At 43.4% G+C, this 23,369-nt stretch overlaps 1 protein-coding gene across 7 annotated transcripts in view; it reads right to left on the minus strand.

The window, feature by feature from the left end:
- Window positions 1-20,151, minus strand: part of Znf76 (zinc finger protein 76) — a 36,449-nt gene extending 16,298 nt beyond the window's left edge. For 4 of the 7 annotated variants that reach the window (XM_070023921.1, XM_070023919.1, XM_070023918.1 and 1 more), the window contains exon 1: window positions 19,848-20,151. The gene's annotated coding sequence lies outside the window, so the exon portion shown is untranslated. Of the gene's footprint in view, window positions 1-10,881; window positions 10,968-12,114; window positions 12,220-19,847 lie in introns of those variants that run through there. The other 3 variants (XM_070023916.1, XM_070023915.1, XM_070023917.1) reach the window with 3 other exon arrangements.
- Between the last annotated feature and the right edge of the window lie 3,218 nt (window positions 20,152-23,369).

The following is a 23,369-nucleotide window of genomic DNA, read 5'->3' on the forward strand; positions in this document are numbered from 1 at the left end:
CCTCACAAGGGAGCCTGATTAGAGACAGACAGCCAAACATGCTGCTGGTCCTCTCTGCTGACCCCATATCTCCTGTTCCCAGCCCCATCTACCACTGCCATTGCTTGTTATTCTCAGGGAATACCCCATGTGTAACACAAATGGAATATACAATGTCTCCCTGCTCCCCAGAAGTGTTCTACTTTCCCAATATCTCTGTCCCAAGAATGACAGACACCTCCATCCACCCAGAAGCAGTGGTGTTATCTTTCAGTCCTTTTCCCTTACAACTCAGCTATCAATTTCAGGCAACTGTCACTTCTCATCCTTCAACTATCAGAGTCTCCTATGTTCTTGGATAAATTCTTGTCTGTTTCTACCTGGCTTTGAAAGTGACTTTTAGAAAACAGTATAAACCTAAATGTACTTCCCTCATAAAGTCTCTGATAACTTCCTCTCATGCTGCAGAGTTCACCTGGCAGGTAAGGCTGGGTCCTGTTATGGTTCCTGAAGCCTGGATACTACCTTTTCCTAGCACTCACACCCTGAAAAACTTACTCCTGAAAGACTTATACTATCTGCTTCATCTCTATTGCCTCGGCAGGACTTCAGACTCCAGTCTGTTCCTGGTTTCTCCAGCATATAGTCCTGAGGGCTGTCCACAGATCCTCCCAGAGTGATTCATTGGGTTCTCGGGTACCTCCAGTAGCATGAAGCCTCCTCCAGCTTTAGACCTCCACACTCATGAAGCCTACAAGAAAGCTCATATCTTCTGTTCTCAGTCAACTTGTTAAATTTTCTTTTGCTGGGTATTGGTGACTCATGAATGTAATTCTAGTTACTCAGGAGGCTGAGACTGAGGTTTGAAACCAGCCTGGGCAGTAAAGTTCCTGAGACTCTTATCTCCAATTAACCACCAAAAAGCCAAAAGTAAGTCTGGGAATGTGGCTTAGTGGTAGAGTGCTTGCCTAGCATTCATGAAACCCTAGGTTTGCCTCCTCAGTACCACATAAACAGAAAAAGCTGGAAGTGGCGTTTTAGCACAAGCAGTAGAGTGCTAGCCTTGAGCAAAGAAGCTCAGGGACAGTGCCCAGGCCCTTAGTTAAAGACCCAGGACTGGCAAAAGAAAAAAAAAAGGCCAAAAGTAGCTCAAAAGGTAGAGAGCCTGCTTTGAGCAATTAATTAATTAATTAATGGACAGAGCCCATACCCTGAGTTCAAGCCAGTTCCACCAGATTCCTTTTTTTGCCTCCATCCACAGAATTCTGGACATGGACTCTGGACTGCCTACTTGATCCCTATGACCTCCCGGCTGACATCTCATTTGTATGGAATGCATATTTGTATGCTACATAGCAGATGCTGCTGCTTGAACCACAAGAAACCAGCTGGGGCTTTGGCACCTTCAGGGTTGAATAGATCAATATGCTGGCATTACTACAGCCCATCTGTTGGATGTTCTATCTAAGGCTTGGCATCTCAATTGAGATTATTCATTCACTCTGTCCATAAACATTTACTGAATGAACAAAGCTCCAAGGAGCAATATTACTACTTCTGGTAGTTAATGCTCTGAAGAACTGAGCATGTATTAGGCAAATTACATGTTAGCAGCAATCCTATACCTTTACTTTCCATATTTTATTTATTTGTCAGTTGTGGGGCTTGAACTCAGGGCCTGGTCACTGACCTGAGCTTTTTCACTCAGGGCTAGTGTTCCATCACTTTGAGCCACAAGCACCCACTTCTGGTTTCCTGGCAGTTAACTGAAGATAAGAGTCTCACGGACTTTCCTGCCCAGCTGGCTTTGAACCATGATCCTCAGAGCTCAGCCTCTTCAGTAGTTAGGATTACAGGCATGAGCCACCAGCACCCAGTTCCCTATTTTATAGTTAAGCCACAAGACATCAAGTAACTTGCTGCATAACTAGTATGAGACAAGGATTTGAACACAAGACATTTTATCCGAAGTATGCTATGAAATTCTCTGCCAGGGAATGAATTCAAGACCAGCTAAGCCACATCTCCACTTCTAGCTTTTTACTGGTTGTTTGGAGATGAGAGTCTCATGGATCTGTCTCCCCAGGCTGGCTCTAAACACAATTCTCAGCTGTCAGCCTCCTGATTAGCTAGGATTATAGGCATGGGCCATTGGTGCTCAGCAGTTCAGTGGCTCTTGAACTGTGAGATCATGAACCCTGAAGTCAACCCCCCTAAATGCTTTTCTGGGGGGGATGTGAGCTTACATCTTTTTCTGAAGAGGAGAGTCTGAAGCTACAATAGAATCTCACAGAAATGAAAGGTAAGCAGCTACCAGTAAAGGTGGGAAGTCTGACATTTGACCTGACTTCTCTCAGATCTCTGATAATCCCCAGTGGTCCCTGTTGCACAAAAGCTCTGGTCCTTACTTCTCTTGGTCTGCTCTCTGACACTCAGCTTTCATTGTCTTGATCAGGGAGAGTCTTTTTTGTAGTTGGTTTTAGTGTAACCACACTGTGTTGAAAATAAGGACCATATGAGAGACTCAGTTGTAAAGGTAGGAAATGACTCCAAGCCTTAAGCTGGGCCAAGTGGCTCTTGCAGCCACGTGGTAGGTAATAAAGATGGGCTTTATTTAGCAAGTCTACATCCCATGGAAACTTTGCAAGGAAAATCAGTAGTGTGGTTAAGAGCACAGGCTCTGGAGTCAGGCTGTGCTTTGTCCTCCAGGCTGTATCTTGCAAGCTGTTGCCTTGGGCAAGCAAGTGAAACTTTCTGAGCCTCGGGTACCACATCTTGGGGGACAACAGTGGCACCTACTTTCCAGGTGGCTATAAAGATTAAATTAGGTCATATGTATTGGTATTTAGCATGGTGCTGGCACATTGATGTACTTAGGAAATACTGGCTCTAAGAAGGAGGGAAAGGAAGCTATGAGCTTTGCTCTTTCCTCATAAAGGAAATGTTGACGCAACATGTACTTGTAAAACATAGCAAGAAGCCGTGGCAACAGCTCTAGACTAGAGGTTTCATCTTGATTTTCTTATTTGTTTTGTCTCTTATGCCTGTTTCCTTATCTGTAAACGAAGTGGTGGCCCAAGTGACCCTATGATCCTCTCCACTGCGTGAGCTAACTCTATCACAATATAAGCCACTGTTCAAGCCACTTTACCTGTATTAACTCTTTTTTAAAAATCTCATATAAAGCCAGATGCCGGTAATTCTAGTTACTCAGGAAGCTGAGATCTGAAAATCACAGTTCCAAGCCAACTTGGGCAGTAAAGCCTATGAGATTCTTATCTCTACCAAAAAGCTGAAAGTGGAGCTGTGGCTCAAGTGGTAGACTACCAGCCTTGAGAACAAAAGTTCAGGGGCATGGCGAGGGACAGAGTTCAAGCCAGGACATACAAAAAAAAGAAGCCCAGGAGGAGTGGGTATATAATCCCCATTTTACAGATGAGATTACTAAGGCTTAGAGGAAAAGCAGTATGCCAAGGTCCCAAAGCTACCAAGCACAGAAACCAGGATTCAATACCAGGCTGGCTGGCCTTTCTATATCTCTATATCTCTAAGTCTGGACTTCTCTATATCTAGAGCACCTACACAGTCAGCAGTCAAAACACTAAATATATGTGGACTAATTTCCATCCTACTCACATTTAATTCCTGGTTCTTCTTGGTCTGCCTATAATACAAGAGGGAAAAAAAATGGCAGCCATATTCCCCCAAACCACCTTTTTTCTTTTTGGTTGGTTGTGGGTCCTGAACTCTGGACCTGGGCGCTGTCCCTCAGCTCTTCAGCTCAAGGCTAGCACTCTACCACTTGAGCCACAGCACCACTTCCAGCTTTGTCTGCTAATGTGGTGCTGAAGAATTGAACCCAGGGCATCATCATACATACAAGGCAAGCACTCTACCATTGAGCCACCTTCCCAGCCCCCAAATCACCTTTCTTTTAGGCTCAAAGAAAATAAGTCCCTAACCCTCTAGATCTCAATCTAAGCTAAATAGTCCCAACTCACTTTTCTTCATTAGGACCCATAAGTCAAATCTTAATCAGCCCACTATTGCCCTTGAATCTCCTTAACTTCCAACAGTGTGTGACAGGAGGGTGTTAAGGGGATGTTCCATGACTGCCAGGGCTGGGTCCTACTGTTATTCTCTCTCTCACTTCCTCCCTCTCGCACCCCTCCCCCCCCAACAGATGGAGTCTGGCTATGTAGTCTAGGCTGGTCTCAAACTTGTGATTCTCCTGCTTCCGCCTCCTGAATAGCTGAGATTTCTGGCATATATCATCAAATCTTAGCAGAGTCTTAGTACAGAGTCTAAGTACAGAGTGGAATATATTAGAGAAGATGAGTTAGATGTCAATTTTCCTCTTGACTGGTTGCTGTTTACTTTTAATCTCTGTAAGACATCAACTCTCAGGCCCTTCTTTAAATGGCTCATTCTGAATATAACAACAGTGGCCGGGCAGAGGCTTGTTTGTTGAGGCCTAGACAGCTGTCTTGAGCAGTTCCTACCTGCATTGGATATTTTAGACTCCCTTGGCTCTCTAAAAAGGACAGACGAGGAGGGAAGCTGCTACTGTTTTCTCCTACGAGGTACCAGGCTTACCAGCTTTTCCATGACCTGAGCTGAACACAGGGTAGATAAGGGCTGGGTGAAGGGGAAAGTGGTGTGAAACCAATTGACAAAAGGCTGAACAAAAGGGGAGCGCTTCTCACTTACCCAGGAAAAACAGCAACCCCAGTTTTATTTGATGCATTTTAAAAATGAAATTACCTACTGTTACTCTAAGGCAGAAAATAAGTTTATGGCTTCATAATGTATCAATGTTTCCTACTGTGAAACATAAATTATAATTATTAGAAGTAATATTTTAAAAAATTAGATGTTATGAAACAAGATGTGTTTAAACTATCTGTTCAAAACAGAAAAAGGAGAAGTAGAAGCAAGGAAACTGAAGAGCAGCCCTAGTACTTATGTTTTTCCACTTTGCCACAGTTCACATATAATCTGGTCATGTTCACGCTGCACTGTGCTGCCTACAGGCACCTGTTCACTATTCCATCACCTATGCTAACCAGAACTCCCTGGACACTTGAACAAGGCTTCTTGTACTCTGTCTCAGCCAGCCGAGAGGGCAACTGTCTTTAAAAAATAAAACATTTGCTTGAACAGAGGAGAATATGCAACTTCAACTAGAAAAAAAAAGACTTTATGCCAGGTGCCAGTGGCTCCCTATAAGCCTAGCTACTCAGAAGGCTAATATCTAGAGGATCACAGTTCAAAGCCAGCCCAGATAGGAAAGTCTGTGAGACTCTTATCTCCAATAAACCACCAGGAAGCCAGAGAAGAGCTGAAGTTCAAAGTGGTAGAAAACTAGCCTTGAATAAAAGAGCTCAGGAACAGCCAAGGCCCTGAGTTCAAGCCCCACGACAAGAAAGAAAGAAAGAAAGAAAGAAAGAAAGAAAGAAAGAAAGAAAGAAAGAAAGAAAGAAAGAAAGAAAGAAAGAAAGAAAGAAAGAAAGAAAAGAAAAGAAAGAAAGAAAGAAAGAAAGAAAGAAAGGAAGGAAGGAAGGAAGGAAGGAAGGAAGGAAGGAAGGAAGGAAGGAGGGAAGAAAGAAAGACTTCAGTTGCAAATGTAGAAAACCTCTCAAATGACAAAGATTAGGTTGGGAGGGATAAAGGCTGATGGGGACAAGTGGCAAACAAATTAGAACCAGGTTTCAGAGAACTGCAGTAAAATGATTGAGTATTTGTTATTACAAAAAAAGACTTCAATGCAAACAAAAACCCAAGTAAAATGAGCTTAGTTCTGTAGGCTTCTAAACACTGAAGAAAAAACAGGAAATTAATAACAGAAACTTGCATTAACATGATACAAATTTAAAACATCAGCTAAATATTTCTTTGCAAAAGACACACTGATCTTAAAAGCTCAGATTGCTTTTAGTATGGTTCCTATTTGGCTACTGCAACTTTATAGATGTGAATTACTCACAGAAAAGGGAGTAATTTAGGCAAAGTAGATTATTTCCAATTCCAAAAGGATAATAAAAATACAGAGCTCTAATTACTTCAGATTTTCATTTAAACTAAAACATGTAACTTAAAAAAAACTGCAGTGGCACATTTAAGTGGACTTTAACATCTCAGTTTGTAAACATTCAACACAGCAATCATGGCTGCTTTTCCAACCTACATTTACTTAATGTGTGTGTGTGTGTGTATGAGAGAGAGAGAGAGAGAGAGAGAGAGAGAGAGAGAGAGAGAGAGAGAGAGAGAGAGAGAGGGAGAGAGAGAGAGAGAGAGAGAGGAATCCCTGAACCAAGACATTTTGGAAGGAATATCCTAAGGATATTTACAGCAACAAGCAAATTAGGATTTCATTCTGTGGTCACCACTAGTCAAGCAGGGCTGCTTGAAAATGAAATCTTCCATCAGCACGGGCTTATTATTTAAAACATCACCTTGGGATAAAAAGGTCAAATTTTTATCATCAAAATGGAATAATACCAAGATCCTAACCAGGATGTGGAGTGATTTTGGACTTTTGAAGGAAAATAAAAATCAAATGAAAGGAAGAGCTGGTTAAAAAAACAAATTAATAGCCAGGCACTGGTGGCTCATGGTTGTAATCCAAGCTACTAGGAGGCTGAGATCTGAGAATCACAGTTTGAAGCCATTCTTGGCAGGGAAGACCATGAGACTCTTATCTCCAATTAATCAAACACACACAAAACAAAATTAAAAAAAAAAAACCAAAAAAAAAACCTGTCAGAAGTAGAGTTCTGGCTCAAAGTGGTAGAACACTAGCCTTGAACATTAAAGCTCGGGGACAGTGCCTAGGCCCCTAAGTTCAAGCCCAGGACCAGCACCAAAATAAATAAATAAATAAAAACTAATTAATTAATAATAGAGAAAATATTTTAAAAATCCATGAATATATTAAAAAAGCCGGGCACCAGTGGCTCACACCTGTAATCCTAACTACTCAGAAGGCTGAGATCTGAGGATGGCAGTTCAAAGCCAGCCCAGGCAGGAGACACTCATCTCCAATAAATCACCAGAAAACTGGAAGTAATGTGTGCTCAAGTGGTAGAGTGCTAGACTTGAGCTGAAGAGCTGAGGGACAGCGCCCAGGTCCATAGTTCAAGCCCCATGACCAACAACAACAACAAAAATACACACCATAAAATATGTTAAAAACATAGACATGTACATGCTTCCAAGAACAATACCAAATTCCCACAGGCCAAGTAAGACTACAATATGAATCCACACAAATGAAAACCAGTTAATAAGCTATAAAAAAAAAAAGGTTCATTCTCATTCCTTAAAATAACAAAGGCTATATATGACCAGCAGCCAACATCATACTGAATAGGGAAAATTAAAATCATTCCTCCTAAAATCAGGAACAAGGCAAGGATGGTCACTCTCTCTACTCCTCATCAATATCATTCTGGAATTCCTAGCCAGAACAATAAGGCAAGTGGAGGACAAGGAATTCACACAAAGAAAGAAGAAGCCAAACTATTCTCATTTTTTGATTATTCTGTTTTTGATTATTTTGTCTGGTTTACCTTATGTATGGCGTATTCAAGTGTACATCTTCAGAAGGGCCGGGGGAAGGTACAGAACTTGAGGGAAAAAGGGTGAAAAAGTACAGCAGTAGAGCTCACTGGACACTGATGAAAATGAACTATATGACCTACACAACTCATGGGTGGAGATAGGAAGGAGGGTCTGGGAGAGAATGAGAGAACAGAAGACACTGACTCATGTAATTGTAATCCCTCTGTATGTCACCTCTATAATAACAATAAAATAAATTAATAAAAAGGCTCATTCTCAGTAATTAACAAGAAAATAATCACAATGATATACTTCTCAAATTATCAAAAATCAAAGTATAAGTCAGGTACTGGTGGCTCATGCCTGTAACCCTAACTAGTCAGGAGGCTAAGATGGAGGATCCAGCTTTGAAGACTCTTTTTTTGTTTTTTTTTTAAATCAGTGGTGGGCACTGCGCCTGGGCACTGTCACTGAGCTCTTCAGCTCAAAGCAAGTGCTCTACCACTTGAGCCACAGCACCACTTCTGGTTTTCTGAGTGATTTATTGAGATAAGAGTCTCACAGACTTTCCTGCCGGGGCTGGCTTTGAACCATGATCCTCAGATCTCAGCCTCCTGAGTAGCTAGGATTAAAGGGGAAGCCACCAGCGCCTGGCTTGAAGACTTATCTCCAGTTAAATAGCAAAATCCAGAATGGAGCTGTGGCCCAAGTGGTGAAACACTATCCTGGAGGGGAAAAAACTAAAGGTCAGTGCACAGGCCTGAGTTCAAGCCCTAGTACCAGCACACACACACACAAAAATTAAAGTATAAACTCCATCAGTCAAAGCTGGCAAGGAAGGGAGACAGGCACACGCTGTCAGGACCCAATTTAAAATGGGCAAAAAATTAGAAGACATATCACCAAATAAGATATCCATATGAAAAACAAACACATGAAAAGATAATCAAAATTGGGTCATTAGAAAACTGCACTATGTAGCTGTTAGGATGATAAAAATCTGGAATACTGACGTCAAAGGCTGGCAAAGGATGTGGAATGACAGGAACTCTCACTCACTGCTGGTGGGGAATAAAAAAGTGGAACAGCCACTTTGGAAGACAGTTTGGCAGTTACTTACAACGTGAAACATACTTCTACCATATGATCCAGCGATCATACTCCTTGCTATTTACCCCAATGAGCTGAAAACTTATGTCCACAGAAAAACCTGAATATAAATGCTTGAGCAGTTTAATCCATGTCTGCCAAAAACTAGTAGCAACCAAGATATCCTTCAATAAACAAACTATGGTACATTTTTATGTGGAATACTTACTCAGCAATAAGAAAATGAGCTATTAAGCCATGAAAAATAATATGGAGGAAACTTAAACTCATATTGCTAAATGAAAGAGTTGAGTTGGAAAAGATTACATACAACATGACTCCAACCGTACAACATTCTGGAAAAAGCAAAACTATACAGCCAATAAAAAGATCAATTAGTGGAACAGGGGACACTTTATAGGGTGAACACATAGAATATACAACACAGAAGAAGCTCTAATGTAAACTATAGACAGTTACTAATAATGCATCCATATTAGGGTACACATTAGGGTTCTCTAATGTAATCATATTAGTTATCCATATTTGGGTTTACCAATACCAGGTGTTAATAATAAAGGGGTATGGAACTTCTGCTCTTTTTTTTTTTTTTTTGCTGGTCCTGGTACCTGAACTCTAGGCCTGAGCACTATCCTTCAGCTCTTCAGCTCAAGGGTAGTGCTCTACCACTTGAGCCACAGTGCCACTCCTGGCCTTTTCTGCTTAAGTGGTGCTAAGGAATTGAACCTAGGGCCTCATGAATGCTAGGCAAGCACTCTACCACTGAGCCACCTTCCCAGCCCTGTTCAGTTTTTTTTTCTGTAAATTTAAAACCACTTAAGAAACAATTAATTAAAAAAAAAAAACCAAAAAAAAAACCCAACAACTAACACCTGAGGCTGGCAAGAGGGAGAGACAGACACCAATGTGCCTTGCTGATGACCGCACTGGAGATTGCTCTGGGTTCCTAAGAGAATAGTCAATGCTTAATCCCCAATGGGAAAAACTGAAGATTCAACAACCCTGTCCTCATAATTTATCCCACAAAACAATGTACAAAAACAAAAAACAAGAGTTAGCTACAAAATGAATAAATGTTTCAGACAAGAACCATGAAGAACATCTAGAGTCACGGGGGGTTAACAAATTAATTATAAGTGAAAAAAATACATACGGTTAACATTCATCCAGGTAATACCTGAATAAACATCAATTCCAAGTGGACAAGGCCAGAAGAGGCCAAACAGAAATGAATGTTGTGCTAAAAGCAGTGGCGCCAGGGGCTCACGCCTGCAATCCTTCCTACTCAGGAGGCAGAGATCTGAGGATCATGGTTCAAAGCCAGCCGGGCAGGAAAGTCCTTCAGAGTCTTATCTCCAATCAACCACCAAAAAAACCAGAAGTGATGCTGTGGCTCAAGTGGTAGAGTATTCACCTTGAGCTGAAGAGCTGAGGGACAGCACCCAGGCCCAGAGTTCAAGCCCCACGACTGACCAAAAACAAAAACAAAAACAAAAAAAAAAGTACAATTTTTAAAAAATGGTTAAAGCAAAGATGCTAGCATTGAACTGCAAGGCAGTTCTGTGATAAACCTAGGGCTTGATTGCCAGTCCCTCCCCTCTTAGGCTTTCTTTTACTTTTGCCACAGCCTTCCTCATTGCCTCCTTCATTTTCTTCTAGTTCCTGCAATGAAAAATACGCTTCCTATTCAATTCATGCTGCTGTAAATACTGATTCAGGGAACTTCTCCCTCTAGGGATTTTCTTCCTTTCTTTCCTACAACCACCTGAGGTGGACATTTGGTTTTTTAATGATAGTTCAAAATATTCTTGAAATGTTTTGTCTTATGGAAGAAAGTGGCAGCAGGACCACATGATTCATTTTCTTATATTGATCTCCAGAGAAACTGTTACTTTTTTTTTTTTTTTTTGGCCAGTCCTGGGGCTTGAACTCAGGGCCTACGCACTGTCCCTGAGTTTCTTTTACTCAAGGCTAGTACTCTACCACTTGAGTCAGAGCACCATTTCCAGCTTTTTCTGTTTATGTGTTACTGAAGAATCAAACTCAGGGCTTCATGCATGCTAGGCAAACACTCTGTCACTAAGCCACATTTCCAGCCCTGTTACATTCTTAACTCCAAGCAATGTCTAGGGGGCTGTGAGAAACATAGTCATGAACTGTTGGGAGACCACACTGGGACACTCTGGAGAGAAGTTGGGCACTATCAAGCAAAATTAATGCAGTACATACCATCTGATCCAACAACTTCACATCTAGTCTACAGGTAGACACATGTGAAAAATGGTATATATCCAAGATTATTGATGATGCACCTGTGTAATAACAGCAAAAGAATGAAAACAGCATAAAGACTTTCAATACAGAACTTCTACAAGATGTAGATATAAACAAGGAAGCTCTTCACATGTTGACACAGAAAATGAAATTCTTGATAAGACAGAGAATTATATGCTGAGGTTGTTAAAGTTTCCATCTATAAAGCTGAGAAGAAAATTCATGTTTGTTTGCCTAAAACTATAGAAGTTATGGCCAAGGTTTAGTAAGTACTGAATTAAGAGGAGGACTGGAGGCGTGGCTCAAGTGACAGAGTACCTGCCTAACAAGTGCAAGGCCTTGAGTTCAGACCTAAGTATGACCAAAAAAATTTTTTTAAAGAAGAAAAAGCATTACATTTGTGGATATATGTATAGGAATATATATGTATACATATATATACTATATATATATATAATATATATATATGATTTGATACTATGCAGTGATTCAGGCATCTACCTGGGGTCTTGCGATGGATCCCTCCAGCTGATGAGTCATTACTGAATTAACACTGACATCTAAGTGACACAGGGATAAACAGCTAAGGGAGGACAGCTTCCAGATGCAGTTAAAGGATTCCATTGCCACAGTATGTGTTTTCTTCAACACTTGACTCTTTTCAGTGGGAGATAGCACACTCTTACTTTCTGTCACACTGATTATAATTTAAGTTCCTGGAGAGCATGCCTTTCAGCTTAATTGGCACCTAACAAAGAATGGTTATGTAGATTCCAAATGATTATGCCATTGGTCACATAGCTAACTGAGCAGTTTAGCTCATATTTGATTCCTAATTCAGTTCCAATTACTATTAATTAGATCTAATTGAATAAGAGCAGATTTCATCTATTATAAAACTACCAGTTTCTTAAGAAAAGGTTCTAGAAAGAGAGTAAATGCTGAGTAAAAGAGGAACTGGGGAAGGAACTGAGCTCTCCCAGCTCTTCCCAACATCACCATGTGAACTCTCTCCTAGCCTCAGCTGGTGGACCTTTGCTGACCTGAAATATCATCTCCCCCTGCCCCCACAGCTACATTTCATGGTTTCCTCCCAGACCAATGTCAAGAAAAGCTTTACCTGACTAACATCATACCAATCTCAGATTTTAGCCCCGTGGTTCCTATGCATTTGCCAGTGAAGCTCACCAGGGAGCAGGGGTCATTTGTTGTGCTCCAGGGGTAGATTGTCTCCATCATTATAAGCTTGGGTGGCACAGCACCAGTACATGGCAGACATTCCCTGGGTATTACCTTAGTGAATAAAGGAAAGAAAGAATCTTACCACCAATTCTACTACCTCATGTAGTATTAAACAGTTTCCAAAACGTTCAGAGTACACAGATAGATTGCCCCTAAGCACCTAGTTCAACTCTTACAGTGTGACCAGCTTAGAAAGACAGCTCATTTCTAGCCAAAAGTGGTAAATGCAGTTGAAGAGGCAGTCAGTGCTGCTGGAAGAGCCCCCAAAGGCTCAGACACCTACTAACAGAGGGCAGCCTGACACTGAACCCTCTCATCTGTTACCCAGTGTAGACTTGTATATCCAGCTGTTTATCAACAACATATTCAAAAGTGCTCTGTATTTCCCTCTTCTCACAACCTGCCCTACTCTGAACACTCCATTCTAGTAAAATAGGTTCCACCCTTTATTTGCTCAGGCCAAAAATGAGGAGCCATCCTCAACATCTTTACTTGTTATATTCAGTTCATCAGTAGATCAGTATTGAACTATATCTACTCTTCTACAGCTTTATTTTGGATTCAAGCCACCAACTTCTCTCATCTGGACCACTGCTTTACACCTCCACATCAGTTTCTCCTCTACTCTTGCCCTATGACAGCCTATTCTCAACACAGAAGCCAGAAGGAGAACCTAAGTCAGACATGTCACTTACTTGTTCAGAATCCTCTAATGGATAAATGCACATCACAATTCACAATAAAAGCCAGTGGCCCCCAAGACCTATGGTCTGCCCTCAATCTACTCCCACTGAACACCAGCTGTATCTCCTCTCTTACTCCCCCACAGCCATTCCAGCTGGCTTCCTCATGTTTAACACAACAAACACACTCCTGCCTTGGGGCCTCTAAACTTGCTGTTTACCCAGAATGGAATAAACTCCCCCTGACATAATATATATCCTTGGCTCACCTCTAATTTCTTTCAGGTCTTTGCTCAAATGTTATCTTTTTAGTGAGATGGTTCTTGAACATGCTATTTAACATCACAACACCTGGAATCTTGGCATCTCTTCTCCACTTAATTGTCTCAGTATACATTTTACTTGTTTATTTTGTCTGTCCTCCTTCATCCACTTCCCAATAGATGAGATCAATGCTTTATCTCTGGTGCCTAGAAAAGTATATGATACAGAACATTCTCCAAATACTTCTAGAAATGAGTGAATGGATCTGTGAAGGACTGAACATTCACACCTTTAGAATCTGTCAATAAGCTAAAAGCTTAGGCCAGTCAGTGGAGAGCCTAGTTAAGCTGTGGTCTCTTCCCATCCCTTGGGAGGTCCTGATTCACCCTTACTGTCTCACCTTCTCAAGTCTAGTCCATCTATTTTCCATCAGAAACCAAACCAGTACTAGGAAGCAAGAAACCCCAGGGCAACAAATGCATGTTGCTAGGATATTACAATTCTTAAGCCACCAGGTACAGAATTCTGCTGAGTACTAATTTTTAAATTTAGCCCACTGGTATCTCACAAACAAGAGGTCACAGGTAAGGAATAAATATACTATTTAACTTAGATAATAGTCTTGATGCAGTAACAGCAGTTCATTTACTTTGAGATGTTTTCAAGGAATAGAGCTAAATTTCCACTTGTTCATCAAGCTACCTCACCCTCAAGTTTGTTATTATGGATTTTCAACATATACAAAAGCAGAAAGAGTAGTATACTGAACCAGGTGCTGTGGCTTATGCCTAATAAGCCTAGGCGCTCAGGAGGCTGAGATCTGAGGATCAGTTTGAAGCTAGCTTGAGTAGTAAGGTCTGTGAGACTCTTATCTTCAAAAAACTACCAAAAAGCCAGAAATGGAACTGTGGCTTAAGTGGTAGAGGAAAAGCTTTGAGGAAAACAAGTTCAGAGAGAGTGCCTAGGTATTGATTTCAAGCACCAGGACCAGCACCAAAATAAGTAAGTGAATAAATAAAATAGTATATCGAGTTTCATGGACCCAACAATTTTCAACATTTTGCCAATTTGTTTCCCCTACTCTGTGATCCTCTCTGACTCTCACTAAATATATTTCACTTAGCTGTTTTTCTTGAGAACAGGTCTATACAGGACAAGACAAACCTACCATTTTTACTCATTCCTTCACAAGAACAATGACTGAAAAACGAAGACTGTCTAAATCAAGGGAGTTATCAATTATCATGCTCAGAGATAAGTACAGACATTAACTGTTTTTTTTTTTCTTCTTTTTTTGCTGGCCGTGGACCTGAACTCTGGGCCTGGGCGCTGTCCCTCAGCTCTTCAGCTCAAGGCTGCTTGAGCCATAGCGCTACTTCTGGCTTTTTCTGTTTATGTGGTGCTGAGGAATTGAACCCAGGGCCTCATGCATGTAAGACAAACACTCTACCACTGAGCCACCTCCCCAGCCCCATGAACTGTTTTTTTTACTTATTTGCATGTGACTCAGAATTTCTGAGTTGAATTAACCCAATCTAGTAAGTATTTACTGATTCTTTTCATATTCTAAATATGAGAAGGATTAAAATGGCAGAAGACAGCCAGACACTGGTGACTCATACTTGCAATCCTAGCTACTCAGGGGGCTGAAATCTGAGGATTGCAGTTCAAATCCAGGCCAGGCAGGAAAGTCCGAGATTCTTATCCAGAAGTGAAGTTGTGACTCAAAAGTGGTAGAGCAGTAGCCTTGAGCAAAACAGCTCAGACACAGGGACATTGCCCAGACCCTGAGTTCAAACCCCAGGGCCAAAAAAAAAAACAGAAAATAAAGGAAACCTTGCAACTGGGTTCTCAGGGAAGTAATAAGGATGGTTGGAAAGAGAAAAATACACAAATAACTAAAGTATAAGGCAGAATATGTTCTGTACTCTAAGAAAGATAAAACCAGTCCAGAGTCAAATCTCCTTTTTAAGTCCACCCAGTTTATAGACCCATGGTACACACCCCTTCCCTAAATGAAGTTTCCCTCTATGCTGTACTTGTATAGCTAATAAGTACCGTTTTCAGAGACTGGGAAGTTGGTGATCCACAGAACAGACTTTTGGTTGTGTGTGTGTGTGTGTGTGTGTGTGTGTGTGTGTGTGTGTGTGTGTGTGTGTGTGTGTGTGTGTGTGTGTGTGTGTGTGTGTGTGTGTGTGTGTGTGTGTGTGTGTGTGTGTCTGTGTGTGTGTCTGTGTGTCTGTGTGTCTGTGTGTGTGTCTGTGTGTGTGTCTGTGTGTGTGTCTGTGTGTGTGTCTGTGTGTGTCTGTGTCTGTGTGTGTCTGTGTGTGTGTGTGTCTGTGTGTTGGTCCTGGGACTTGAACTCGGGGTCTAGGCTCTGTCTCTGAGCTTCTTTTGCTCAAGGCTAGTGTTCTACCACTTGAGCCACGGCTCTGCTTCTGGCTCTTTTGTTAATTCATTGCAGAAAGAGTCTCATGGACTTTCCTGATAAACTGGCTTCAATCTCCTGAGTAGCTAGGATTACAGGTGTAAATCACTTGTGCCTGGCAGTTGAAGATTTTTAATTTTTATTTTTTGCCAGTCCTGGAGCTTGAACTCAAGGCCTGGGCACAGTCACTGAGCCTCTCTGTGCTCAAGGCTAGCACTCTACCACGAGCCACAGCACCACTTCCAGCTTTTTTTTTTTTAATGTGGTACTGAGGAATAGAACCCATAGCTTCATGCATGCTAGGCAAGCACTCTCCCACTAAGCCACATTCCCAGCCAAGTTGAAGATTTTTTAATGTCATATTTTTGACCCACCATTCAGTTTCCAGTAGGAGGGGCAGATTGGAGAGCAAAAGTCTTGCCAAAAGCTTGGAAAACCTTCGGTCTAATGCTGACACTCAAGGCATTCTCACCCTAAGGGTACAGACAGCAAGTACCTTCATAAATAGGAAAAAACATTCTCCCTAATAGCCTAAAAACAGAGATCGCAGTGATTTATTATCAGAAACACAAGTTCCCAGAAAAGATGCAGGTCTTTGGATAAACCAAAATGGCTAATGAGTCTACTAGCCGATGGGAGAAGGTCTGAGAACAGCAGGGTCATTCACATGCCCCTCTAACTAGGTGCACAGGAGAGCTCAGGGGCAGCGTGGGAAGGGATTTGCTTTGCAATCAGTTACAAAGATTGCAGAGATGCTGATGGTGAGAAAAGAGGGAAGGAGAAAGAAGATATTGTGAGAAAGCTGGAGAAGGAAGGTGATAGACAATTTTGGCTTAAAAACTCATGATGAAAATGAAGGAAACACCATGAGATGATGTTTGTGGGCAGGGGTCTGGAGGCAAGACCTTAGAATGGGAATGCATAGGTTATTGTGGATGGAGTTCATGTTGAGATAGAAGGGATTCATTTCATTGAAACTGGGCACATAAGGTCACTAAACAAAGAACAATTAGAGATTAGGAGGATCCCAGGATGAGGCTAATAAACAAGAAAGGCCAATAGTGTCCAGAAGATATACTAGAGACCCCATTTCAAGGAAAATGTCCATGTGGTGACTTGCAGCTAAGCTCCAGCTAAGCAGGAGCTAATAGGTAAGTGGACTGTACTCCAAGTTGCCAGAGCAAAAATGAGATCCTACTTGAAAAAGTAACTAAAGGAAAAAGGGCTGTGGCGTAGCTCAAGTGTAGACAGAGTGCCCGCCTAGCAAACTCAAGTCCCTGAGTTCAAACCCCATACACACTGGGACAGATGGTCTTACAGAATATGGATACATGGATTCCTGGGGGAGAGGCATAAGAGACCTACATGGATCAGAGGATTGGAGGTAAAGTGTCTGGGAAGCTGCAGACATTTTAGGTGAGATTATGGGCTGAGGTCTGGGTGCTCCAAGAATGTCTGGGCAAAGGATATAGACAGGTTTTTAAGGTTAACTGGTTCAAGGCATGCTCCCCCACCTGGGCACCAATGGATCACATCTATACTACTAGCTTTTTGGGAGGCTGAGATCTGAGGCTTACTGTTTGAAGCCAGCCCAGGAAAGTCCATGATGGGACTCTGATCTCCAATTAACTACCCCCTTCCCCCAAAAAAGCTGGAAGTGGAACTGTGGCTCAAATGGTAGAGCACTAGCTTTGAGCAAAAAAAAAAAACCTTTGAGATGGTGCCTATGTACATGTGTGCATGCGAACACGCACACATACACACAAAGAAATGCTACCCCAAAACATGGCAATTTGAGAAAAATGACAGCAGTGAATAGGTCATTCTCATCTTTCTCCCTTTTCCATGAAGCGGATTATAAGGCCTGTCATGTGCCAGGTGCTCTCCCTATACCCAAAGGAAAGGAACATTTTTTTTTTTTTTTTTAGAGCCAGTCCTGGGGCTTGAACTCAAGGCCTAAGCACTGTCCCTGAGCTTCTGTTGCTCAAGGCTAGCACTTGACCACTTGAGCCACAGTGCCACTTCTGGCTTTTTCTGTGTATGTGGTACTGAGGAATTGAACTCAGGGCTTCATGCATGCTAGGCAAGCACTCTACCACTAAGCTATATCCCCAGCCCTGAACATCTTTATTTTTAAACAAGGGGTCACAGAGAAGCTGAACAATCAGTTTCCCCCAGTTTGGGAAACTGTTATCATTAGATCCCACAGTACTTCTCAACTATCCACTCACCACCAAATCTAGCAGAAAAAGACACAGGTTTATTAACCTTTTCTTCAGATCTTCATTTCCTTACTGCAGACTCTCATGTCACATAAAAGTTATATCAAATACATTTATGTGCTTTTCTCTTGATTTGTCTTTTGTTATAGAAGCCTCAACTATGAGTTGGGAGGAAAAAGGTATCTTCCCTCTCATTTAAAGTACAGAGGCCCCAGGGAATTAAGGGGCAAAAAGACATGAATAGTAGGGTGAGAAAAACACCAAGCAATGGGATAAAGGGTACATAGAAAGCACCTATCCCAGGGTATTTGTGTCTTGGAATGAGTTGGTATTGAGCTTAACAACGATTAGAAAATAAGTAACCTGGGGCTGAGGTTGATGCAGAAAACCAGGTAATTCAGGTAAGGGAGATTCAGGTAAGGGAGATAGTGAGGTGGGATTTTTGGAGCCTGTGAGTTCAAATCCTAGCTCTGTTAGCTGTGTGATTTTTCAAGTTCATTCATTTAAAACCAATCCTCCCCCATAAGTGGGGGGGGGAGGAGAGAAAATGATGGTGGGTATAACATTACCTTTTGGGCTTTTTGAAAGGTAAAACTTGTTTGCTTAGTGTGAGATGCTTAGTGTGCTAATCATCATTAAAGCAGTATCATAGCAGTGTTTAAAAAAAAAAAAAGAGGCCTCAGCCAAGATGCGAAGATTGGAGTTCTAAGATGTTAGTAGTGGCTGGTTTAGGCCACATTGTTTACTGTCTGTAAGTCCCTAGCACTCAGGATAGTGAATCCCCACCCCCATCCTCAGTGTGTGCTTGAGGGGTCCTTAGTAAAAACAGCTGCTATAAAGGTTCCTTGTGTGCCAGGAGTGGGGTTGGCTGTGTTACCCCAGGCATCACTATCATCTTCCCTTAGCAGAAGTGGAGACTAAGCTAAATTGTAATGCCAAAAGTCTCATAGCTGAAGGGCTAGACTTAGGTTAGGCTGGGACTTAGATTTATGACCTCAATGCCCTAAGCTAAAACTGTCAGCTATATTGCTTTACCAAGGCAACTGATGGCCTGAGCAAGGGGAATGAGTATTGAGTATAGGGATCATGGGAATGACGGGAGAAGAGTTATTAAGCAAGTAGACCCTGACATGTGGTTACAAGACTAAGCTTCTGAGGGTGGGATAGAAACAAGACTGTGATCATTATCTTGACTGAGAACTGCAAAGTTTCAGATGGAAGGCAACTCTTGAAATCTAACCCAACCATATCACAATATCGATGAGAAACTGAAATCCAGGGTAAGAAAGGGCCTTTCCCTCAGGTTTTCCAAAGCACAACAGTGGCAGGCTCTCTAAACCTGAACCTGGAACAACACAACCCAGAATTTTTGATGTCTCTAGTTACTGCTACTTCATATTTATCTCAATATCGTCCTCAGCACCAGCACGGTGCGGTGTGGGTCAGTACTAATACATGTGCTGATTGACTCTGAAGGGCTGGGGTAAGGGTAGAAAGGGATGACTGTGGGGCGTTTGTAGGACAAAACTATAACATGGGGTTGAGAATTATAAGGTTACAGGGCAAAAATCATGAGTTATGTAGGCGACTGATTAGGAAAACTATTGGAGTATGGCTTGTGAGTTGGCAGAAGAGGTTTGAGAAGTCACTAACTTTGTGAGGAACCTGGGACAGTTTGGGGGTCACTGAGGAGGGATGTAGGGATCTTAGAGCCGAGTGAGTCACTGTATTAGAACTGAGGGGGCAGGGGTCTCTGGGTTGGCGGGTCCCTGAGCGGGGTTAGCAGTTACTGAATTGAGGGTCACCTGGTGCGGTTTGGGGTCAGGGGCTGGGAAGTGGGGTCACATAGGTGGAAGCGGTCACGGGGTGGGGTTTGGCAGACCTGTAAGAATCGCAAGGGGGGGGGGGGTGAGGGGCAGGGACGGGGGTGGGGGGGAGGCCCGGCCGCCGTCCAGTGGCCGGGCCGCGGGGCTAGGGCCGGAGGAGGGTGGGCACGACGGGCTCGGGGCCTTCCCTGGGCCCTGCGCCCGCCCAGCCTCCCGCCTGGAGCACGGTGGACCCATTCTTCCCGCAGCCACCAACCTGACAGCCCCCGAGGGCGACTCCGCCGACAGACCGCCATGCACCGGGCCCCGCCACCAGCGCCGGCCCCGCAACCCGCCTGCGCCATAGCCCGCCCGCCCGCGCGCGGCTTGCCTCGCGCGATATCCAGGTTCCAGGGCCGCCGCGCTTTCCTCCGCTCTCGGTGCGCCTCTACCGCGCCCCGGAACCCGTATGGAAAGTACCGGGCACGCTCCACCCCGCCCTCCCTTCGCCGCAGAGGACGGGCCTCCTTATCCCGGTTCCGGGGCCCCCTCAGAGCCCCGGTAGCCGGGCTCTGAACCGAACCCCGCCGAACCCCGCTCCCCCGCCCCCCGCCGGCGTGACGCAGGCCCGCGAGGCCGAGCGCCCGGGGAGGGCGCGATGACGTCACGACGCCGGGTCGGCGCCCGGGCGCCGCGCCCACCACAGTCACTACAGCAACCGGGACCGCTACCTGGCAGGCTCCCGGGCTCCGTTCTCCTGAGGCCGGAGGCCGGCGCGGGGCGGTCCCACAGGCCTGGCGACATCCTCCTGCTCCCGAGTAGGTGAGCTTCAGGAGTCTGACCACACGCAGGTTATGAGGAAAGCAGCATCTCCGGGGGGTTCACCCCACGCCCCGAGCTGGCCGGCTGGGTCGGGAGGCCCTTTAAAGGGCGCGGTCGGCAGGCACTGCCTACTGACCTTGGAGCTAACCCTCTGAGGAAGCAATTGCAGGTTATTGAAAAGGACTTTGAGCAGCTTTCCTGCTTTGATGCCCGCAAAACCGCTGCTCCCCTTGGTTGGCTGGGAACAGGGAGAACAAAACTAAGCGCAGAGGGGCTGCAATGGGGGGGGGGCATTTCCAGGAACCTGAGAAAACGAAAAGTGAGCTGTCCTTAAAAATACAATACATGAGCCGGGCGCTGGTGGCTCACGCCTGTAATCCTAGCTACTCAGGAGGCTGAGATCTGAGGATCACAGTTCAAAGCCAACCTGGGCAGGAAAGTCTGTGAGACTCTTATCTCCAATAAACCACTAGAAAACCGGAAGTGGTGCTGTGGCTCAAGCGGTAGAGCGCTAGCCTTGAGCTGAAGAGCTGAGGGACAGTGCCCAGGCCCAGAGTTCAAGCCCCACAACCGACCAAAAAAAAAAAAAAAATACACATATGCCTACACCTATTCTACGAACATAAATACAATGCACCTAACTACATAAATAAGGAAGGGTTGGGGGCGTGCATGCCTATATTCCAGTACTTAGGAAGCAGAGACAGGAGTATCAAGAGTTTGAGGTCAGCATAAGCTGCAGAGCAAGTGTCCATCTCAAAAACAAACACTGGGTTAGAGAGAGAGAGACAGACCGAGAGGGAGGGAGAAGGAGAGAGGAGGAAAGCTGAAGAGGGGGAGAGATGAGGAGAGGAGAGAAAGAGAGCAAACAAACAAATAAACAAAAAACAGGTAAAGAACTGCCTTGGTAAGAGACAACTGGTTTTAGATACGTGGGGAGGAATGTGGTAAGAAACTGTGCTTCTCTGTCCCTTCAAACATTGACTCATGCCTGTAATCTAGCTTCTCAGGATGCTGAGATCCAAGGACTGACATTTGAAGCCAGCCCAGGCAGAAAGTTCTCCTGAGATGTATCTCCATTTAACCACCAAAAAAGCCAAAAGTGGAGCTATGGCTCAAGTGGAAGTGCAAAAAAGCTAAGGGACAGTGCCAAGACCCTGAGTTAAAGCCCCAGGACTGACTGACACATACAAAATTTTTTTGACTCATTTTATATGTGTGTATGTGTGTATATATATATATGCATAATATATATACACACACACACACACACACACACACACACATATATATATATATATATATATATATATATATATATATATCCCTCCTCCCCAAACCTAACACATTTAGCTTAATAAAAATATTTTTCTTGCTGGGCACTGGTGGCTCATGCCTGTAATCCTAGCTACTCAGGAGGCCGAGATCTGAGGATCACAGTTCAAAGCCAACCTGGGCAGGAAAGTCTGTGAGACTCTTATCTCCAATAAACCACCAGAAAACCAGAAGTGGCACTGTGGCTCAAGTAGTATAGCACTAGCCTTGAGCTGAAGAGCTGAGGGACAGTGCCCAGGCCCAGAGTTCAGGCCCCACAACTGAAAAAAATTTTTTTCTTGATATGTGATCAACTATGTATTATGTATAATGCGTATGGTATATGTAGCCTAGGTTAGCCTTGAACTCCCAATCCTCCTGCCTCAGCCTCTTGAGTGCTGGGATTATACCCCTTATTCCCACTGCATTAAAAATAAGTGTTGAAGGGAATAAATTAGCAACATTGACAATACACTGGGCTTGAGGCCTAGAGCAGTTGGATGCCTTTGGGGGTTTGGAGGTACAGATCCTATTCTTTTGTCTGACAAGCTTAACTGGAACACCCTGGCCCCTCTCCCCAATCTTACACCTTACTGTTCTGATCTTATCTGTTTTGGCTCAGCATTTGTAGGGGTGGAGCTGGAACTGGAAGTTCTCATCAATTTCTCAGTTTACAGGCTTAGTGGCAGTTGATGGCTCATTCTCATGGTTAATAATCCTTAAAGACCTCAGCACAAAAACAAACAATCTGATCACTATGGTGCTCTTTCAGTTCCTTTTTGGTGGAAGTTTGACAAATGATTTTTTTAATAGACAAAAATAAAGGATGAAGTAGCTTTATGTCACAGCATGAACTGTACAGAAGGAAATGGGACCCAGTGTACCTAAGTTTGTCCCTTCAACCTTCCACCACCACCTTTGTCCATAGTAAAACATTCCTGCAGCTGGGCACCAGTGGCTCACCCCTGTAAGCTTAGTTACTCAGGAGACTGATATCTGAGAATCTCAGTTTGAAGCTAGCCTGGGCAGGAAAGCATGTAAAACTATTTTCTCTAATTAATCACAGAAAAATCCAGAAGTGGCACTCTGGCTCAAGTGGTAGAGCACTAGCCTTGAGCAAAAAGGAACTCAGGAACATTTGCCCAGGCGCGGAGTTTGAGTCCCAGGACTGGCTAAATAAATAAAATCCCTGCAGATCATAATTAGTTGGCTCATCCCTCTCCCATCGTCTGCAGTCATGAGTCTAATGAGATTCTGAGGAGCTGTATACCCCTTATTTTCCCCAAGTTCACACATGAATTTTTCATTTTAAATACTTTGTAGAGACTATAAAGCTGAGTCTCTTATCTCCAACTAACCAGCCAAAAGCTGGAAGCAAAGCTGTAGCTCAAGTAGTAGAGTGCCAGCCTTGAGCAAAAAGCTAAGCAAGAGGGCAAGGCTCTGAGTTCAAATCCCAGTAATACCCATGAAAAAAAATAAAAATTACACACACACACACACACACACACACACATGCCTTTTAAGTTCTAAAATCAGAAATAAGATGAACCTAAAAAGAAAAAAGTTAAGTCTTAGCTGGAAGTCAGAAGACAATTGCTCCTCTATTTACAGTTCTAGGATAAGCTACTGAGAGAGGAAAAGATGGCAGGCAGAAGAATTTCAT

The sequence above is a fragment of the Dipodomys merriami genome, unplaced genomic scaffold (assembly GCF_024711535.1).
Source record: "Dipodomys merriami isolate MVZ:Mamm:240054 unplaced genomic scaffold, mDipMer1.0.p SCAF_16, whole genome shotgun sequence".
In the NCBI taxonomy this organism is placed as follows: domain Eukaryota; kingdom Metazoa; phylum Chordata; class Mammalia; order Rodentia; family Heteromyidae; genus Dipodomys; species Dipodomys merriami.